This window comes from Gossypium raimondii, chromosome 8, assembly GCF_025698545.1.
Source record: "Gossypium raimondii isolate GPD5lz chromosome 8, ASM2569854v1, whole genome shotgun sequence".
Lineage (NCBI taxonomy): Eukaryota > Viridiplantae > Streptophyta > Magnoliopsida > Malvales > Malvaceae > Gossypium > Gossypium raimondii.
This window is the reverse complement of record NC_068572.1, coordinates 22,366,241-22,373,742: the sequence shown is the minus strand read 5'-3', so window position 1 is coordinate 22,373,742 and position 7,502 is coordinate 22,366,241.

Below are 7,502 nucleotides of genomic sequence, written 5' to 3'. Positions count from 1 at the left end.
AGAAGAAGGTACCCCTACCTTCTGAGTCCATTAATGATTTGTTTAACCTACTTGATATTGAAGAAGATGAGTATTTTTCCATGATAAAAAATATAAATTGGGATTTTCATTAACAAGTGTTTAATCTTGTGAAAAATTCGGGATCCCAATAGATTATAAGAAAGTATGGTAGTCATTCTTGCCGAAGGGAACAACTAAAACCAGTGGCTAAGGTATGGTTCTACTTTGCTCGACGTAGTTTCATGCTTATCTTACATAGTTCCACCATCTTGATAGAGCGGATACTTTTATTGTATGCAATTATGACAGAAAGGTCTATCAATGTTGGGAAGATTATTCTCAAGGAGAACCACGATTGTGCTAGAAAGAAGATAGGAAGTGCATACTTTCCATCATTGATAACTTCATTTTGCTTAAGGGCCCAAGTTAAAACAAAAGCAAACCTGAAGGGACCGTGTGTTCAAGGTTGCATCATAGCCCATGATCTTGAAAGGTTAGTGGAGAATGTCCATGAGCTAAACCCAATTGAACCAAGTGAACCAACTAAACCAAAAACTAATGAGTCATTAAACAAATCTGAACCAAAATTTTACTCAGTTTATGTAACACCCCTTACCCGAGACCGTTGCCGGAGTTGAGCATGAGGCATTACTTGACTTAACTTAAAAGTTCGGGGCATAAAATATTATTTTTAAAAGTTATTTCACTGTTCATAATAAGGCTATCCACCTGCGCAACAGTCACTAAATAAATTATAAATCGAGCTACAAAACTCAAAATTTAGATCCATAAATTTTTCCTGAAACTAGACTCATATATATTTTTACCATAAATTTTTTAGAATTTTTGGTTCAGCAAATTAGTACAGTTTATTAGTTAAAGTCTCCCATGTTTCACTAATCCACTGTCCTGACCTCTCATCACTAAAATTCAATTATCTCATTGTACAGAATTCATATGGTGTTCTCACTTGTTTCTACAGAAAATAGACTCAATAAGGAATATATAAATATAAATTACAACTCATAAATATTTTTGTACAATTTTAATGATTTTCCAAATTCGAATAGGGATTCCAAAACTACTTTGACCTTGTCTAACTAAAATGCAAATATCTCGAATACATAATTCCTTTGTCTACACGTTATTTTTCTATGAAAATAGACTCAATAATATTTAATTATATTTCTTATTCACCTTCTAATTAATTTTCTACTATCCTTGGTGATTTTTCAAATTCACGTTACTACTGCTGTCTCAAAACTGATTCACTACCAATTTTTACTTTTTCATGATTTCTATGCATAATTTATCACCTAGACATTTATAACAACAAATACCTTCATACTTAGCCATTTTAATAACTATTCATCATCAAATATTTACATATCATCATTTGGTCATATATTAAGAATATACAATCAAAATGACCAAGTCCCTATACATGCCATAGCTCAAAACATTTATCGTCTTAAAATACCGAGTTGTGGTGGTTGATAGTGTGAACGCTCTTCGACGTCTTCAAGATCTCGACTATGCTTGATAGTACTATATGAAAGAAAAAGAAATAAAAGAAATAAGCATAAAACTTAGTAAGTTTACAAGTAAATAAATAACAACATTTATCATAAACAATTATATTCATAAATTTTTATTAAGCATTAAGATCTTTACTTTCTTCTTTACTTACTCTCTTACTCGTTTACTTACTTGCTTGCTTAACTTACTCCTTCGTTGCTGAAATTTCTTTTCTCAACTGATAACTGAGATACTCTTAATTTTATTAACTCACTTGAACTTGTCTATTAGGCTTTTACCTGAACTTTCATGTAACATCGTCTATTTATTAGCCCGTTGAATCACTTGGAATACTAAGGATACTTGGTCTTCTGTCTGAATATAACATGCCAAAGCTATGTCCCAGACATGGTCTTACATGAGATGTTTCTTGTACTACCAATGCCATATCCCAGATATGGTCTTACATGAGAGTTCTAATATAGGTGCCCATTCCATGTCCCAGACATGGTCTTACGGGGGACCTCTCATCTTGGTGCCAATGCCATGTCCCAGACATGGTCTTACATGGGACCTCTCATCTCGGTGCCAACGCCATGTCCCAGACATGGTCTTACATGGGACCTCTCATAATCTCAATGATGCCAATGCCATGTCCCAGACATGGTCTTACATGGGATCTCTTTACCCAAATGTCATGACATTTGAATCCAATACATTCCTCATGTTTCAACGGGGCCTTTTAACACTAATTCTCTGTCATCTCATACTTGAGTTAACATTAGATATTTTCATGAAATAAATACATAATTGTTGAAAAATAACAGCATTAATAATAATTATCAAAATATTGCATTTATTTACCGTAAACTTACCTCGGTACAAAATATGATCAAATCTAGCACTTTAGTCCTCAACCTTTTTCTTTCCTTGGTCTAACTCCGAATTTTGTTCTTCTTGATCTATAATAGAAAATTTAGCTTATTTAATACTCACATTCATCAAAACAGTCCTTAACTCGAACTTTGACAAAATTACGTTTTTGCTCCTACTCAAAAATGAAATTTCATCCCTTATTCTTATGTTTTATGACATGCTGAACATTTTTCCCTTCTATGGAAACATCAAATTCCCACTCTAACACTTACTTATGAACATTAGGTATTTTTACCGATTATGTCGTTTTACTCGTTTTCACTTAAACTCACTTAGCAAAAGTTGTTTAACATAATTTCAAGCTTCATATTCTACCATAAAACATAAAATAAACACATGTCACCTATGAGTATTTTTCCAAATATGAACCCTAGGTTAAATTATTGCTAGAATAAGCTAAATCAAGTTACTGGGACTCCAAAAACGTAAAGAACATTAAAAACGGGGCTAGAACAAACTTACAATCGAGCTTGGAAGCTTGAAAAACCCTAGCCATTGTTTCCCCTTGTGAAATTCAGCCATGGGGTTGAAGATGGACGAAAATTGGCTTTTAATTTTGTTTTTAATTCATTTTAATAACTAAATGACCAAAATGCCCTTAATGAAAAACTTTGGAAACATGCCTAACCATGTCCATTTTTGTCTACCAACTTAACCAATGGTCTAATTACCATATAAGAACCTCCAATTTAAAATTTCATAACAATTGGACACCTCGAACATGTAGAACTCAACTTTTGCACTTTTTACAATTTAGTTCTTTTGACTAAATTGAGTGCCCAAACGTCGAAATTTTCGAACGAAATTTTCACGGAATCATTTTGTGAAATCGTAGACCATAAAAATATAATAAAATAAATTTTTTCCTCATCGAATTTGTGGCCTCGAAACCACTGTTCCGATTAGGCCCAAAATCAAGATGTTATAGTTTATGAGACAGAAGAAACAAAATCTGAAGAAGAACCAAACAATCCAGAACTGATAAAGGAACCAAAAATTTCTGAACCAAGAGAGGAGTTGAATGTTGATGAGCCCTTGAACCAAGTGTTGATCCTGAGTTGACCATTCCTCTGCCCAACAACAAGCTTATTGGAAATATGCAAAGATTAGAGATGATTCTGTCAGAAATACTTTCAAAAATATCTCTAACAATTTTGCACCTCAGTTCCCATATTATATATTCGAGTCATGGAAGGAAGAGAATGAGGATGAAAGCGAGGATGAAGCATCAAAGGAGAAAGACGAGGGGGATAAGTCAAATAAATAAAAGGGGAATTTATTTTCTTTAGTATCTATTTCTTTTTAGGTGTTTATTTTTATTTTCTAGCTAGTATTTTGCTTTAGCATAATGAATAGGATATTGCAAGCATGAATACAATAAGCTCTATGCCTCTTCATTAGAATCAACGAAGTGATATGGTAATGGGAATGAACATGTCTAGGATTGGATTGTTAAGAAAGACTTGGTACTTAAGCAGTCTTTATGACTCACCTCTCTTTTCTTACAATCCTACCTGGTGTTCAGTTTTCATTCATTACTTTGTTTTTGCAATGAGGACATTGCTTCTCTTAAAAGGGGGGTAAGGCAATATTTTTCATGAATATTTAAATTTGTATGTTTTAATCTTTTCACCTGAGTATGTTGGAATAAATGAATGTTCAAAGAGAATTTTTGTTCAGAAGTTTGTTCAAATGCAAGCATGATTTCTAATTTTATCTAAGTTATTTTTATGTTATCTTGAGTGATGGAATGCTTTTATGTTCTTTAGTCTTATGTAGTATTTTCCATGAAAATTTAATTTCTTTGGAAGTAGACATGCATAAAGGTTTCTCTTTAGAATTGATTTAGTAACTTTCTTGAGGCGAAATCCTAGGAGGTATAAGAATCTAATCATGATATAGGCGCTCTTCTTTGGATCGTTTGAGCCTTTCAAGCTGACCTTATTAAATTAACCCTCGAAACATTACTTTTGAGCTTAATGGCTTGTTTATTGCAAATTACCTACGCCATGAGCCATATTATATATATTTTTAATTTTATCCTTTTTTTGTGAACCTTTCTTAACTAAATTTGTCTTGGTGATCAAAGTTTGAGGAAAAATACAAAAGATGTACATGTTTCACATGTTAAAAAAAAGAAAGATGAAAGAACAAAGGAAAGTTTGTTCAAAAGAATAAAGAACAAAGAAAAGTTTTCTTAAATTTTGAAAAATAAAGGTTTAGCATGAGTTCAAAATAAGTTTGGGGGGTTCCAAAGACCTATTTGTATGAAGGTTATGACACAAAAGGATCCAAGACAAAGTTAGGATTAAGATGATTGAACCTAAAAATTCACTTCTCTTTGTCCTTACCTTTAGCCTAGCCATGTTACAACCTAATAAAAGACATATTGATTTGATGATTATACCCATTACATTAGTAGAGAGGAATTGCTAAGTTCACCATATGAAGACCACTAATTAAACCTTGTGATTTCTATGCTTAGATTGATAAGGAAAGCTTATTGATTGGTGAATGTTCTATATGACTTTGAAATTCATGCATACTATGACTCATGAAATTCATGCATACTATGACTCATGTTGACAATATTTTGTACTTAGTATAAAGTTTGGAAATAATATTTGCATTCGAGCTACTTATCAATAAAATAATTTGTGAGCATGATTTTATTGATGCTTGATTATGTGCAAAGACTGATACTGCTTAACCATATTGCAAAATTTGCCTTAGCAAAAGTTTGTTGTGCTTGAACATTGCTCGGGATGAGTAATGGTTTAAGTTAGGGGGTGTGTAAACTCGAAATTATATAAGATTTTTCTAGCAATTTTTACCACATTTTGACTTAATAATTATATTAATCTTGAGAAATTATTAATAAATTAAGTAGATTTTGTTTAAATTTTAATATTGAACATGAATTTATAAAGTATGCAAATTTATGCTTTATTACATGATTTTTGTGCATAAATTATATTATTTTCATGTTAATTATTCATATGTTAATCTTTATTATGTAGTGGGTTTATGGAAGATGAGATTATCATAATGTTGCATGGACATGAACACATCCACCTTACTTGGACGGCAAAACCATGCAAAATTGGGTCATAAGAATATTAATTTTACCCAGCTAAAGTGTTGTTACAAAGTGGACATGTCTAGTTATTTATTGGATCTTGAAACCGTCCAACAAGGGGGAGTCTAGCCCAAATTCTGCACAAGCATATGGTTGCCCAAAAATCAACTTTGGGATATTTTATTAGAGGTCCCTAAAATTGCAATTTAATCAGAAAAGAGCCTTGGAAGATTGCCTTTGAAACCGTCCACATTATACCTAATTATAGCATGATTTTGTGCTCAAAATAAGCAACCAAATCACATCCTTTTCCACATATTGTGGCTGACCAAGCAATGAAGAAGATGGAGGGATTCCAATCCCTATTTTTAGTAAACTTCACCCTCAACCTCACCTATAAATACCACACTACTCTCATATCTCAAATCATCCTTCACATCCCTCATCTTTCATTTTCACAAACATCATTCATTCTCTCATTCCCTGTCTTGCTCTCTTCTCCCCACACATAGGCATTCCATTTGCCTTCCATTTTAGCCAACAAAAGCCTTGAAAAGATCACTTCTTGGCCAACCACCTTGAGGAACCATTAGCAAAAGAGCAATGGGTGAATTGGTGGAACACTTTCAATCCAAATTCTAAAGGTTGCTGAATTGAAATAGAGTTTACTTTTTCGTTACTAGTTGTTTAATTTAATCACGTTGGCGATGTGTTTTATGATTTTTTTCATCAAGAATGATAGCTTAATTTTATTTAGCTAGGATGATTGCGTTAATTCAATAATATTTGCTTGAATCATGTTTAAAGTGTTTGTGCCTCAATCGATCAGATTTTTAGTTAAAACCAAGATGTATTTCTTTCATTTGTGATTGGATGCATTTATATTAGCTGAACAATCCTAACCAGACGACGGCTAGTAGACACAATAATTGAAAAGTGCATGCTTAATTTAAATCGTTAAACCTGACTGAATTGAAGGTTCATAAGAACTTTAATTAGCTTTATTATCTTGCATAGTTTTTAGGTTTATGTGATTAAATTGTTTCAAACTTAATCTATCCCAGTTACCTCACATAAATACTAGGAAACCATTGGTTTAATATGATCAGTACAATGCATATTTCAATAAGTAAAATATTCTGAAATGACTTAATTTGGTTTCCAAACTCATGAAAGATCGAGTTGCCATGGAATGTTTTCTAAAAATTGCTAAGCATAATGGAAAGGAATTGATTTGATTAATGTAATTATCCTAGCCTATACATGTTATTGATTGTTGAAGTTATGTTTCTGTTGCTAAAATCCATTCATACATTTAGATAATTTTGCATACTTAGTTTAAAATTGCATTAGGGATCAATCTTACATTTAGTTAAATTAATCTAGTTTAACCATCATCACTCAAATTATTGTGTTTTTATCACCAAATTGTTAACTTATAAATTTTCAGATAATTGATTAATGTACACAGTCCCTGTGGAGACAATAACTTATTTTACTTACTTATTACTTGAACGATTGTGTGCACATGCACAAAAATCCCGTTACATTTCCACAATTCAGATCTCTTTAAATCAACAAGAACAATTGAAATAAATCTAAAACCCTAAGAAAGAAAAAAAGTTAAACTAAATTTATAGGAGAGAATATAGGTTAAATGATGTCCATAATAGGTGAAAAATGAGCCCATTTATACCCTTTAGCTTGCCGTCATCCTGAACCCTAGGTTAGATGATGTTCCCGAGCTTAAAGTTTGATTGTGTAGACTAAAATGCCCTTGCTTCGTGTGTTGTTTCTGTCACAGAGTCGATGTCGAGACACACCAGGACATGTATCACGACATAGTAATTAGTATACTCCTCTGCAATTATCTTCAGGGGTCTGTCTCGACACCCTCAGTCTGTGTCGCACATCGAAGGCAGTCTTGAGTTTTCTATGTTTTTCTCCCTATGTTGTGACATCGATTCAT